The following is a 15,264-nucleotide window of genomic DNA, read 5'->3' as shown; positions in this document are numbered from 1 at the left end:
CATTGCAAGGTATTTACGTGCCAGATCTGCTAAACCTTCATATGCCCCTTTATGCTTCGGCCAAAATTCCAGAGGACATACTTCCATGCTGATGACGCTCATTAAAAAAAGAATGCATTAATTAAATTTTGACTGAGCTCCTTGGGGGAGAATTGTATGTCTCCTGCTCTGTTTTACCCGCATTCTGCATATATTTCATGTTACAGCAGTCTTGCATGATGACCCAGCACATGTTCATTTTAAGAACACTTTCACGGCAGATTTGACAAAACGCAAAGAAGGTACCAATGTGAGATTTCTAAAGATAGCTGCAACACTCAACCCAAGGTTTAAGAATCTGAAGTGCCTTCCAAAATCTGAAAGGGACGAGGCGTGGAGCATTTTTTCAGAAGTCTTAAAAGAGCAACATTCCGATGCGGAAACTACAGAACTTGAACCATCAAAAAAGAAAAAAAACCTTCTGCTGGTGGCATCTGACTCAGATGATGAAAGTGAACATGCATCGGCCCACTGCTTTGGATTGTTATTGAGCAGAACCCCTCATCAGCATGGACGAATGTCCTCTGGAATGATGCTTGAAGCATGAAAGGACATATGAATCTTTAGCGCATCTGGCACGTAAATATCTTGTGACGCCGGCTACAACAATGCCATGCAAATGCCTGTTCTCGCTTTCAGGTGACAGTGTAAACAAGAAGTGGGCAGCATTATCTCCTCCAAATATAAACAAACTTGTTTGTCTGAGTGATTGGCTGACCAAGAAGTAGGACTGAGTGGACTTGTAGGCTCTAAAATTTTACTTTGTTTTATTTTTGAATACAGTTATTTTTTGTACATAATTCTATATTTGTAAGTTCAACTTTCATGATTAAGAGATTGCACTACAGTACTTGTATGAGGTGAACTGAAAAATACTCTTTTTTTGGTTTTTTTACAGCACAAATATTTGTAATCAAAACTAAAGTGAGCACTGTACTCTTTGTGTTCTGTGTTGTAATTGAAATCAATATATTTGAAAATGTAGAAAACATCCAAAAATATTTAAATAAATGGTATTCTATTATTAACAGTGCAATTAATCACGCGATTAATCGTGATTTTTTTAAATTGTGCGATTAATTTTTTAATCGCTTAACAGCCCTACTTTAATAATGGGGGGGAAAACTACAAATATTATGCTGATAGGCATTGTTTATGGAAGATTATGTAAGGTTCTGAGTAGACGTCAACATACAGGAGGAAGCGGTGATATGGAAACGTAACCGAGATTGTATCTTTTGTCCACTCTGTATTATGGGCTTTGTTCTTTGTTTTGTTAAACTCTGACACATTTGAGAATCATTGACACATTCCATGCTGTGCCTGGGTAAGCAAAGTGAGCTCAGCGCCACCTTCTGTTAAAAAGTGGAAACTCTTCAAAAATAAGAAAATTAAGAAATGAGAAAAAAAATGTTCACAGATATTTATTGCATTTAGAAAGGAATTAATTTATTAGCTTTCCCCGAATATCATGATGAATGAGTTTACTCTCAGGAACATTCAGAAAAGGATTGTGAGTGAATATTCACTGAAAACCACTTTACAATGTGTGCTTGTGTAACCTACTGGTGAGTGTGTGATACAGGTCCCTCTCCATGCCCAACCCACAGAGGATAAGAGTCTGTTACAACAGCGGCTGGGGAGCCTTGGCTCATTAGTTCAAGCTATAGCAGCTCGTGCTGTTATCTCTGGAGGTCCCTGTTTCAGTCACGGGTGTGTTGGCCTGGATTGCAGCCTTCACACTTGCAGTGGAAGCCTCATTCTCCAAGTTACGTTCATGAGATATGTATTTCCATTTAGATCATTTCCCACCTCCCATCTCTCTGCACTGATCAGTTACATATCACATTGCTATGGTTAAAGTTCCTTAACTATCCACCTTTCTAATCCTCCAGCAGCAGAGCATTGTTCTCAGTGTCATTGTGCAGAAGTTCAACAGCCCCCGGATGAGTTCAGTGCGGTAATTTGCTTAGGGACTGGGTGGCAACAATAAAAAAGATCCAATACAGGGAGCCCCATTGCTCCTATGAACATTGCGGCCAGACACAGGTGGGGACAAGATTTTTACTTCCTGCTTTTAGGATGAGCAGGCCAGGGGACAACATTATGAACTCCAACAGTGAGTAACACAAATGGTTAATCCGTCCCTCAGTCAGTCAACAGCGACCCCTGAGATTCTCAGATTCTAGCCCCTCACAGCCTCAGGCCAGTAAATGAGACAATGATTCTACCAGAAATCCCCTCAGCCGCTTTAAGTGCATCTTCTCTTTGGCCATCGTGACCTTTGACTTGACTATCCCCATTTGCCCTTTCACTAATTTCCCTGTAAAGTCCAGCCCTTCCAATGTATTTGGCATTACCTTCACACTGTTGTTCATCAGGCAGTTAGCATGCTCAGGTAACAAGCCCAGGAGAGCCTTTAATGATCCATTCTGTATGGGAAACCCAATTTTGTATGACCCAAGAACTCCCTAATGCCAACTGGCAAGGGCATTACAAAAATATCTTGATTCTGGTACGTACATTCTGGTAGGCCAGAGAATGTCATATGAGGTCTTCAAGCAAAACCAGGGTCACACTGGTCATTAATATCATTGTGAAAGGTATGTGCAGATACTATATAAGGAGTTAGGTATGTATACTGAAAATATGTTTTTAAAGTCTGTATCAAGGCATTAGTCTCTAGCAGAGGTGGAGAACAGGTTTTCTTCCAGACAGAAGGTCAGTAATGTGTCTTTCTGTTGGGATGTAAATTGAGCATTGTATGCTAAGACAATGGATGCCTATTTACATACAAAGTCAGATGTTATCGAAGAGATGTGAAGTCAACAGGAAAACACCCCACAGGAAAAACAAGCCATGGGTGGTTACCCTGTCTCTGAGGACCACAACATTCCCCACCAATAGTCATTCTCCCCTGCTTACCCCCAATGGCTGTTGACCAAGCTTCCTCAGGGATCTCCTCAGGCAACACTTTTTCTGGATGCCTCTTGGATTCCTCATGGTTTAAGGCTTCCCTTTTCCTCTTGTGATGTTCTGGTAGCTACTGGGCTGCCTTGCTCAAATACCATCTCTTCCAGGGATCAAGTACAATTAGAGAGCAGGCCTGGGATCAGCGCGAGAGCAGGGAATCCGTTCAAGGAAACACTTGCCCACAAGCTGTACAGTAGCATGTCTGTAGTGGTGTCCTGTGATGTGAAGGAGGAATGGGAGGAGAGGCAGATAAGGGGCAAACACTACTTACATGAGGCAAGGAGAGCTGTATAAACCTGGAAAAGGGCTTGGTCAAAATCAGGGGAACCAGAACTCCAAAGGATTCTGGGAGGTTTTAAAACTGAATAAAGTCTAATTTTCAACTTTCTTTGCCAAACCTAATTTTCACTTTGCCAGTGAGGATGATGCTTCTAGGAATCTGAGTCAGCACAGGAGCACTGTTAACAAGTCAAGGAGATGTAGCCAAGAATAAAAGATATGAAGTATATTTCATCTCTATACCCTAAATATAAGAATGAATGTGGTAACACAGGGCCTACAGCTTAGCCACACAATGTCTTAGGTCTGAAACAGGTTGGCATGACTACCTGGCCAAAAGATAACCCTGTACCAGTAGGGTAAGATTCAGGGCCGGCTCTAACTTTTTTGCCGCCCCAGGCAAAAAAGAAGAGCGCTGCCCCGCTGTAACACCCCCCCACACACAAGCGCCGCGCCGGCGACCTCCCACCCCCCAGCGTCGCGCCAGGCCGGGCAAGCCAACCCCCTCCCCCTCCCGAGCGCCGCGCCAGGCCGCCCAAACCCCCGCAGCGCCGGGCCGGACTGGGCCGCCCAAACCCCCGCCCCCAGCGCCCCGCCACCGAAACACCCCCCGTGCTACCCGGCCGAAACAAAAAAAACCCCTTGAGCACCGCCCCACCGAACAAAAACAAAACACTGTGAGCGCCCCCCGCCACCCCAACATTGGCCGCCCCTTTTAAGGTGCCGCCCCAAGCACGTGCTTGGTCGGCTGGTGCCTGGAGCCGGCCCTGGTAAGATTACAGTAAAAGATTTGTTAAGTGCTGATGTTCTGGAAACTATGAAGCAATAGACTGGAAAATATGCCGCAATGTGCTACTTAATACCACTATATGCCGGTAGTAACATTTTATGGGGATTCTATAATAACCTCAAGTTTCTATGGTAACTCATTGACACAGATGTTAATGAGAATAGGTGGAACTAAGGGGATAGCCCATGAGAAATGGGGCACCCCTAAATTAGTGGGGTGTGAAACTATGGATAAGGAAAAAGGGATTGGAACCCTTATGCAAAGTAATGCACATTGGGAAACATAATCCCAACTATACATATAAAACGATGGGGTCTAAATTAGCTGTTACCACTCAAGAAAGAGATCTTGGAGTCATCGTGGATAGTTCTCTGAAAACATCCACTCAATGTGCAGCGGCAGTCAAAAAGAAAAGAACAGAATGCTGGGAATCATTAAGAAAGGGATAGACAATAAGACAGAAAATATCATATTGCCCCTATATAAATCCATGGTACGCCCACATCTTGAATACTGCGTGCAGATGTGGTCACCCCATCTCGAAAAAGATATATTGGACTTGGAAAGGGTTCCGAAAAGGGCAATAAATATGATTAGGGGTATGGAACGGCTTCCGTATGAGGAGAGGTTAAGAAGACTGGGACTTTTCAACTTGGAAAAGAGACAACTAAGGGGGCATATGATTGAGGTCTATAAAATCATGACTGGTGTGGAGAAAATAAATAAGGAAGTGTTACTTACTCCTCCCATAATACAAAAACTAGGGGTCACCAAATGAAATTAATAGGCAGCAGGTTTAAAAAAAAACAAAAGGAAGTATTTCTTCACACAACGCACAGTCAACCTGTGGAACTCCTTGCCAGAGGATGTTGTGAAGGCCAAGACTATAACAGGGTTCAAAAAAGAACTAGATACGCTCATGGAGGCTATTAGCCAGGATGGGCAGGAATGGTGTCCCTAGCCTCTGTTTGCCAGAAGCTGGGAATGGGCGACAGGGGATGGATCACTTGATGATTTCCTGTTCTGTTCATTCCCTCTGGGGCACCTGGCATTGGCCACTGTCGGTAGACAGGATACTGGGCTAGATGGACCTTTGCTCTGACCCAGTATGGCCGTTCTTATGTATATGTATGAGCCTTAGTAGGCTTGAGCATAACTCAGGATAAGAAAGTGTTGCCTGGCCTGTGTGCTGTGGAGGAAACATGCCCGGAAAGATGCCAGGATGACACCCACAAGTGATGATGATGAGAAAGATAATAAAGTCCATGGTCCCCCAGCAGGAGATGCAAGTGATGCCAGCCATAGTTCGAAGTGTTCAGCCCTCTCTCTCTCTCTCTGCTATTATATTTCAGTGTTTGTGGGATTATTTTCCTGCTAAGTGGATTTGTTAATAAAGGGACATGTGATTAAATTGCAATTGTTTCTTGTGTGCTTCTAGGGTTTCATTCTAATGACACTGAGAATAATTTTCCTGATGCTGTAGCCATCAGGACACCAAACCCTTATGGTCCACTGGGGTCTAAGAGATCAATATTAATCAACCAATCACCAATTCATCAGTAAAGCTAGAGGGGGGGGGGGAAAGCAAAGGGATAATAACTGGAAAATGTCCTCATTGTCCAGGACTCTTGAGGAAAATGTGAGAAGAGGTTCCCTTGTCAGACTGGATGAGCTGATAAAGGTGTTTGAGTGTAAAACATCCTATTTTCCCTCATGCTTTTAACTTTTGTGATGAGATGTACCAACCCTGCACTGGTGAAGCGAGGGTTAAAGAACTGATCTGGGCCCAAGAGGCCACGCCCCCTCACCACTGCTGGGCATGCTCTCCGTGGAGGGAGCATTTAAAAGAGAGCAATTCAGCTCAGTCTGGGCTGACGGTGGAGGAGAGCAGTAGAGTGCAGCAGACTCCTTCCGGGAAGCCACCAGGGCTCCACTCTGCCAGGACCAAGCCTCATAAACAAGTCGCTGGAAGCCTGACGACTGCGGGAGCAGAAGGTGATAACTCGCTGTGGCTAGTGGAAGAGACTTCGGAGACGGAGCAGAGGGGAACACGGTGAGGACCCCAAGTCTGACTCATAACAATGGCAGAGGGACTGGAACAAGGGTAAGAAGTGACCCAGGGAGCACACTTAGGGGTATCGGGCCCTGAGCCCTGTGTGAGGGTTGATCAGAGCCTGGTGGATAGGTTGGGCCAGGTTTCCCCTACCAACCCCTGCACTCTTGCCAGTAGGCGACGCTATCTCGAACTATAGCTGTTAGGCAAAGTGGCCCTTGGACGCTCGCTGGTGGGCAGCAGCATCCTGAATCATAGCTGCTATGCGAGGCGGCCTCTGGACTCTCACCAGTGGGTGACACTCCCCTGAACCCCTGTAACTACAAGGTAAATTGACCCTTGGACTCTCGCTATGACGCATGACTCCCTGGAGTATCGCCATTAGGTGGTACTGCCGCTACCAGCACAGAGCACACAGACAACCCCTGACACCCCTGCAGCAGGTGTGTTTGAGTGAGGGCCTGCCTGAGCTATAGGTCTGGATTTTCACCTCACACTGGTGTAAGTCAGGAGTAACTGTCAATATCAAAGCAATGACTAGTGCTGGTTGGAAATGTTAGGGTTTTTGGGGGGTTTTTTTGGACAGAATATGACTTTTTGGTCAAATGGAAATTTTGGTGGAAATATTTCCGTTTCGTCAGAATTGTCTTTTTTTGTCAAATCCCAAAACCAAAGTTTTTCCTGTGTTCAATTTCAGTTTTTGTGTTTTTGATGAAAATGACAATTTTCAAGGAAAATTCAACATTTTTGAGTGGACAAAATAATTTCTCAACCAGCTCTAGGCATTACACTGGTGGGAGGGAAGAACCAGTAAATACCATATAATCAAGACTGTATTTTTGCCCTGTGTTTTTGATGCCCTCATCACACTCCAGGTACAATAAACATGGGTGAGTTTGTCTACACGTTAGGGGTTTTTTCCTCACAGCACAAGCATGAGAGAACTATTTTTCTGCATCTGTACTGACCACACGTCTAGAAATGAACCAAAGCCTGAGTATTGTTTGAAGAATCGCTGTACTTCCAAAGGGCCCATCTTTTGGATGAGACAAAAACCAGAGGCCCTGGTAGCTCATGTTGAGTAAATGACTCCCTGGCTCCTTCCTAAAGCACAGAATATTTATCCCTGGCACCCTGGCCAAATTCATACTTGGCCAACTCCATTCTGCAGTCTGAGTCCCACCCCGCAGAGTTCCAAGAGAAGCTATTTTTCCTTCTTCCCCTGGTCATATACTTGCACTTCCACAAAATTACCTGTGGAAGGGGGGAAATTTACTGCAAAAATGCTGGGGCTTCTGAAGGAGATTAGTTCATTTATGTTGTCCCCATGGCAAGTGGGACTTACAATGGTGTGGTGTAGGCAAGGTTCATGGTCTGAAATCTTAAAGTCTGAGGTGTCCCCTCATTTGGCTGAAGGACAAGACCTTCCTGATTTAGTTACCTCATGTATAGAGCTCCCTTTGTGTGCCCCAGAATCCCTCAGTATCTCTCTTCAGGGGTTAGTCATTTGGTGTCCTGCTTTCCATGCCTTATTACTGCAGTTCTGTTAATGATCCTTCACACAGACACATCTGAATGAAACCTTAACTCCGCAGCATAAGGGAGTTTGGAGCCGCATCCAACTCCCATCAGTGTTAATGGGAGTCTTTCCATTTACCTCAGTCAGAGTTTGATCAGGATCTAAATGAAAAAAGTCCCTGAAGCCAACCCTTAAAGAGAACTCAGGAGGATACGGGCTCCTAATCCATTGACAGTTATGCAAGAATCTTAGAGGTGACACAATCTGATGTTTACACACTTTTAAAGATGGGAAACTTTCCATCCAACAGTGCGAAGGAGAAACAGCTGGGTAGCAGGCGCCAGTGAATGGAGCCTGATGGCAGTCCAGAAGCAAAGTGTATTTCATTTTTGAAATATAGTTTAAGAAAAAAAAAACCCCACTCACAGGGCTGAGATGCTAACACAGCAACAAGGAGTAGAAGACGAGCAGAGCTGCCATTGCGGAGACCAGCCCCAGCCCTGGGGAGAGCTGCCCAGCAAACCCTCTGTCTAGCAGCAGCAGTTTGAGAGGCTGAGGACACCTGCCCAGGTGAGCGAGAGACAAACTTGCTATCTGGATCTGACTAATCCCCACGTTGGAAATATCAAATGCACAATTTATGAGATTCTGTGTGTCCAAAAATGAAGTTGAGAGGTTAGTTCCTCATGTTTTAAATACATTTTGGATCAGGACTCTCAGACCCACTGTGTAACAAACCCCTGCTTAGCTCCTGATTCAGCAAAGCACTTAATCAAGTGCTTGTGTTTAAACATGTGCCTAAGTCCCATTGAAGTCAAGAGGGTCAGGGGCCAGGAGCCACCCATTAGCACAGCCCTGTGGAGTACCAACCATCCTCACTGTTCCAGGCTGGTGGCACTGTCAGACCGGCTCACTGATCTTAAAGGGACTGCAGAGCTGAGCTGCTGCAGAAGAAAGGCATCCCGCTTTCCTTGAAAGGGTGGTGGAGCCTCGTCTGCGGCCTGCACTCCCCAGAGCCATGGATGGTATCTAGAATTACAGGCCTGTCCCAGAGCACGCTGAAGTCAATAGCAAGGCTCCCATTGTCTTCAACAGGCTACGGAGCAGGCTCTATTCTCCTACCTGCTTTTGAGAATTGTCTCGCTCCTTCAATCTCGTGGCCTCCCTTTCCTCTTTCAAAAGAGACTCTTCACACTTTGTGGCACACAGTTTCCATGTATCTTGGTCCTTTAAAGCTCAGTATTATCCTGCTGTGAGCATGGATTTCTCTGCACATTGGTCTCCTCTCCATTTCTAAAATATAGTTGAACTTGTTAAGTTCCCCCATCCCTGCTGTACTGGGCCCATCTGGTGGCTACATGGAACATTGACGATCATTTTAAATATCCACCTGATGCTTAAATTGAAGAGACTCATTTAACTGGAAAATAAGTTCCAAAGAGACAGATGCACAAGTTTACATGTTTCTTGGAAACATTCCAGATCCAAAGCTCTTTACAAAATACTTTCATTATTCATTCCTTTCTTCCGACAGACAGGGGGATGCGGATAGAAATCGGTATCTGCTGAACTGCAGGGCTCTCCCAGGAACCGCAGCGGCGAACTGCAGAATGTGGGGCTGCCACTCCCAGGAGCCAGCACCCTGCACCAGCAGCTCCTCCGGCGCAGCTGTACCATCCACAGCCCTGCCCCCAGCCCTGTCCTCCAGTAGGGCTGTCCAGACCCCAGACAGGAGATGCAGCCGTGTGGATGGGCTGGGCGTGGTACAAAGGAGCTGGCAGCACAGGGCGCTGACTCCTGGGAGTGGCAGCCCCCCATTCTGCTCCTTTCGCCGCTGCGGTTCCTGGGAGAGCCCTGCGGTTTCTATCCGCGAATATAAATTTGCATCCACGCAGGATTCTAGTCATGGAACATTTTTTTGTGAGGGTGCAGGGCAGGGCTGGCAGGGTCAGTACCGTACCAGTAAGGCTAGGTCTACACTACAGCGGACTTCCGACCTAAGATACGCAACTTCAGCTACGTGAATACCGTAGCTGAAGTTGCGTATTTTAGGTCGGCTTACCTGGCGGTGAGGACGCGGGAAAGTCGACCGCTGCCGCGCTGCCGCCGACTCCGCTACCGCCTCTTGTCGAGGTGGATTTCCGGAGTCAACGGTAGAGCCATCAGGGATCGATTTTACCGCGTCCTCACGAGACGCGGTAAGTCGATCCCCGATAAACCGATCGCTACCCGCCGGATCGGCGGGTAGTGAAGACGTAGCCTAAGAGTTAAAATCCACTTGCACCACTTCACGTGATGTACATTGGTGGATCCAGCTCAATTTAGATGAATGGGGATTTTTTTATATAAGAGGCGTCTTAGCTATCTCTTCTTTCCATTATCCATTTGCTTGTACATTGCCTCCGTGATACTTCTGCACAGCACATATACACAATGTGTAGCTCAGAAGAGCCTCCATTCTCCTAACGAGCCAGCAGGTTACTCCAGTCCAGCTGCATCTTTCCCATTTTCTTCCAATCGGGAGAAAAAGGTGATAATGGGCCCCTGCACCAAAAGGTGGGAGACCTCGGCTAATACTTCTCACTGCAGAATCTGCACCTGCTTTTGTGGTGCCATTGACTGCAATGGAGAGACGATGAGAGCATTAGCAGAGAACAATCATGATACAGCGAGTGGTTTTTAAAGATTCCCTAACAGCTAGATGAAATTTCTGTAAATTCTGACTTCTTGATGCACATTTCCAATGTACAGAACAGGGATCTTCAGTTATTCCATAGGTTAGACTGTATAGCTCCTGTATATCTCTATAAGCAATTTGGGGCAGGGATCATCTTTTTGTTCTGTGTTTGTACAGCACCTAGCACATTGGGGTCTGTCCATGTCTGTCTCCTAGACACTACTTCAATACACTATTATTATACAAGTTAAAGGGCAGATCCATATTACAACTACAGCTGGTAAAATATTTAAAAAACCCAGATCATCATTTGACTGTTCTTCAAATTTCATTCATCCAATTAAAGATCAGAAACAATATCATGTGACTTGGCATGACCAGCTGTCACAGCATAAATAACAAATATTAAAATTTAATGATCAGTCACCTGACAATTGTTTCAAACTACTCACTGAATCCGTTACAAAGAACAAATCCCTGTGTAGAAATTAGGATTGCTAGGCAACAGATTTAGACTCCAAATAATTTATTAAATTCATAACAAATACATCACCCAGATCAATTACATACTCTATCATCTGTGCCAGGTTCATGCTTTGGCGTGACTGACAGTATATTTATAATGGAGTTTGGATGAGGAATTGGAGTATTTTCTTCTACCAGTGCATAATTAAAACCAATAACAGAACTGGGCAATCTGATCAGGGTGTGATCATCTAGTGAAACAAGGATATGAACCTGTGCTCTTTCTTTAGGGAATAAAGGAAACATGGGGAACTGAAGCCAAGTACCTATCCACAGCATAGGTCCAGCATAGGCAGCAGCAATGCAAGCTTCCATACATTGCTTAGCCAATATGTCCCAGACCAGTGCTGGAAAGAGCTCCCTGGAGGGATGAGAGGAGTCTTGTTACATTTTTCACACGTACAAAGAATAACCATACACTTTCCATCCAAGTGGTTTTGCTTTTAAAGATTGGGGGGTAGGGGACAACCAAACAAGAAAGAACAAAAGTTAAGTCTCCCTCAGAGAGCACAGTGTATGCATCTCCTCTGTAACATGCTGCATCATGTCAGGTCCGCCTCACAAAATGGCAGCTGCCCCTGAAGTGCTCAGAATCCAAAGCATCACAGTTACAAAGCTACATGCATCAGTCCTTTCCCTGGCTGTTAAGACTGGCCTGAAAAGTGCCAATTCTGATGGTTGTTTTGCAATATACCTGTCCACTAGGAACTGCACTGAGACCCAACAGCCCATTTTGCATAAGCTGGAATTTGTTTCCTTTTTTAATCATTACTACGTAGTATACACAATAAACCTGCGCTGAATTTGCTTGCCCGCAATATTGAGTGCTCTATTATTTCTGTAATAATTTCAGTTTTAAGAGACAGAATTAATCTAACTGTGCTGCAAGAAACTGGCTAATGTGCACGTGTACCTCTGCCCCCTCGTGGCTCAAGGCCTACAGACGATAAAAGCTTTTCCACTGCTAACGAGTCAGCCTATTTTCCCTTATCTCAAGTACTTGTGCAGACAGCAGTCTTGTGTTCTGTGTCTGGTGCCTCCAGCTTGCGCTTCAGCAGATGACTGTGACGTGTACATATGCCACTACGAATTCAGTACAGGACTGGTATGGAGTAACAAATGTTGCAACATCTGGAATAATAGCAGACGTAACATTTTGACAACAGACATTTCATTGTTTGGGAATGAATCTGGCCTAACGGTTATAATTAGGGTTGGAACAGGATTAGATTTTTATCAGTAAATGTCTGCAAATATCAATTTCAATGTACACACACAAACTGACCAATAGTCTGGTCAATCAGCATCAAAATGTACAGATAGGAAAAGTGCTGCTTGAGAACTTACCAGTTTGCTTTAAGGATATTTACTGTGTATGTTTTGACAGTTTGTGTTTTGGCCTTTATAAAGCTTTAACTTTTTGAATCTCAACATCCATGGTCATTAAATAATTATTGTCTGACCCTCCCCAAAATCTCCTACAACTGAAAATTTAAATTGATAAAAAAAAAATGCTTAAAACAAACACCAAATAAATACATGTCAAAATTATAAGAAAATAAAAATTGAATTCTGCCCAGCCTAATTATAGTGTAAAAAGTAAACCGAGAACTCTATTTCTAACCCATTTAAGGTCAATTTAACTCCTCTGCTCTACAGTTCCCATGTGGGGAGCTAGGAATCCTAGGGGAAGTTTTTTCCTGACTTGGTTCTTTTCTAGCTGCAACTGATCTTTAATTGACTCTTTTTGTTACCATGTTAAGGCCGTGCAACCTGATTTTCAGAGGTCCTGAGCGCCTACAACTCCTGCTGCAATGAAAGGGCATTGTGTGCACTGAGCACTTGCGAAATCCTGTCCATTTCTCTTTTGCGGTCCAAATACACTTTAGGGCGCCTGGCTTTATACATTCAAGTTGGGGGGGTGGCCTAAATATCTCTCTCCTAGCACGTTATAAAAGGGTATGTGCCATCCCTGCACACCAGCTCTGCAGGTCAGCCCCACCTTACTTCGCCCCAATTGGGGCATTAAAATATTCCCTATAAAGGATCTAAGCCAGTAGAAACCAAAACCAATCAAAGTAAGTATGGCTCCTTTAATAAGATTTCGGGGAAGGAGCAATTACTACAAACTGTTCCCGAGGATCCTAGTTCAGGTCTCCCAATCAAAGTCTCTGAATCTGGCCAGGTTAGTCTTCCTGAACCAGAAAAAGAGCTCACCCTCTCTTGTAGACTGGATACCTTTTCATCCTCTCTCCTCGGCCTCTCTGGCTTTGCAGGTTTCCCCAGGTTGCCTTGTCACACCTGCTCCTTCTGAGCCCACTAATCCTTAATGACAGCCCAGCTAGATAGGGAGTGTCTGCACCCTCATCAGCCGCAGCTGGTACATGCGCAGAGCGGATGGGCCCCAGGCCGCTGGCAAAGGGGCAGTGTCTTGTCTTGTTTAATCTAGTTTCTTTTGTTTAACAAAATGACTTAAGTGGTGTGAATGTATCAGCCCCAATGAAAGAAATGCAAAGTAACAATTCTTCAGGCAAACATAGCCCAGCAAACATGCCCTTAGAGTTCCTTCAAGACACAAATCTAGACCATAGAGCTCTTCTAATTTGTCCAAATTAAATTCACGCCATCACACGCAGTCTCTCCCTGTTGCTCAGAGGAGGTACAGAGGCAATCTCTGCTGGCATTTACACTGGTGTAAAGCTGGAATTACTCTGCGGAAGTCAGAGGAATTAGCCCACGTTTACAGCAGTGTAACTATGAGCAGCATCTGATTGTGGTATTGAGGTCTCACGCTGCTAGGACTTTTACTGATACAACATACGCTACAGAAAATACACAGGTCAATTCTCATTTGGCTTGTGTTCAGTGGGGCAGGAAGGCAGGGTGACCAGTCGAAAAGGGGGCCTGGCGGCTCCGGTCAGCACCGCCGACTGGGCTGTAAAAAGTCCGGTCGGCAGTGCTGTGGAGCTGAGGCAGGCTAGTCCCTACCTGTCCTGGGGCACCGCGCTGTGGAGCCTCCTGCCCTCCCCCCCGGCCCGCCACCTAGGAGCCAGACCTGCTGGCTGCTTCCGGGGCACAGCGCGGCGCCCCAGGACAGGTTGAAAGTAGCCTGCCTTAGCCCCGCTGCACCGTAAGCCGCCTGAGGTAAGCCCGTACCCCAACCCTGAGCTCCAACTCCCTGCCCTAGCCCTGAGCCCCCCCAAACCTGGAATCCCTTCCTGCACCCCAAACCCCTCATCCCCAGCCCAGAGCCAGTACCCCCTCCTACACCTCAACCCCCTGCCTCAACCCCTCGGTCCCACCCCCAGCCTGGATCCCCCTCCTGCACCCCAAACCCCTCATCCCCAGCCCCACCCCAGAGCCTGCACCCCCAGCTGGAGCCCTCAGCCCCTCCCACACCCCAACTCCCTACCCCAGCCCAGAGCCCCCTCCCACACCCTGAACCCCTCATTTCTGGCCCCACCCTGGAGCCCACACCCCCATTTAGAGGCCCCACCCTCTCCTGCACCCCAAACCCCAGCCCAGTGAAAGTGAGTGAGGGTGGGGGAGTGCGAGCCACCAAGGGAGGTGTAATGTATTGAGTGGGGGGGGGGGTCATCAGGGAAGGGGCAGGGGGTGGGGCTAGGCAGCGGCTGTTTGGGTTTGTGCCAATAGAAAGTTGGCAACCCTACAGGAAGGGCCTTCTGGGACAGGGCTTGGGGTGGTAGGGCATGCTCTGCCCAGTTTAGCATACACACACACTCACCTCCAGCCCATGGCTCACTCATATGACTCTTGCCCTTTGCAGCAATAATTTGCATGGGAGCCTTTCATGGAGCCACAGACTCCAAATATGGGCCCACATTAGTGCCGTTTCTGCAGTCTCGATATGAGCCGCGTCAGTGCTAAATGAGCTTCGGGTTTGAATGCTTTTCAGCCAGGCACTGAGATAAAACATTTATATACAGAACTTACAGCTCCGGCAGGAAAGTAAAATACAAGCAACTCCATAGCTTGAAGCTAATTCTTACGTAGGTTGCGCTCTGAAGAGTGACTCTCAAAATCAGCTCTTCTTTTCCAGCCCACGTCCTCACATGTGCATTCGCAGTCAGATCTGATGGGTTTATTGACCAAAATAATCATTATTACCCATTGCGAGCACTGTGAGCAGTTCAGAGTCAAGGTGGCTGTGGGAGAGGGAAATGCAAATGGCTCTTTTCTCATGCATCATCAGCAAAACTTCTAAGCAAGGTCCACCTCCAGTGCCACATTCTGCCCTCATATGCATCCGAAGAAGTGGGTTGTAGCCCATGAAAGCTTATGCTCTAATAAATTTGTTAGTCTCTAAGGTGCCACAAGTACTCCTTTTCTTTTTGCAGATACAGACTAACACGGCTGCTACTCTGAAACCTGTCATTCTGCCCTCAGTT

Source organism: Terrapene carolina, unplaced genomic scaffold, assembly GCF_002925995.2.
Source record: "Terrapene carolina triunguis isolate 2854851 unplaced genomic scaffold, T_m_triunguis-2.0 Scaffold449, whole genome shotgun sequence".
In the NCBI taxonomy this organism is placed as follows: Eukaryota; Metazoa; Chordata; order Testudines; family Emydidae; genus Terrapene; species Terrapene triunguis.
The sequence above is the reverse complement of the archived record's forward strand: the minus strand, read 5'-3'. Positions refer to the sequence as shown.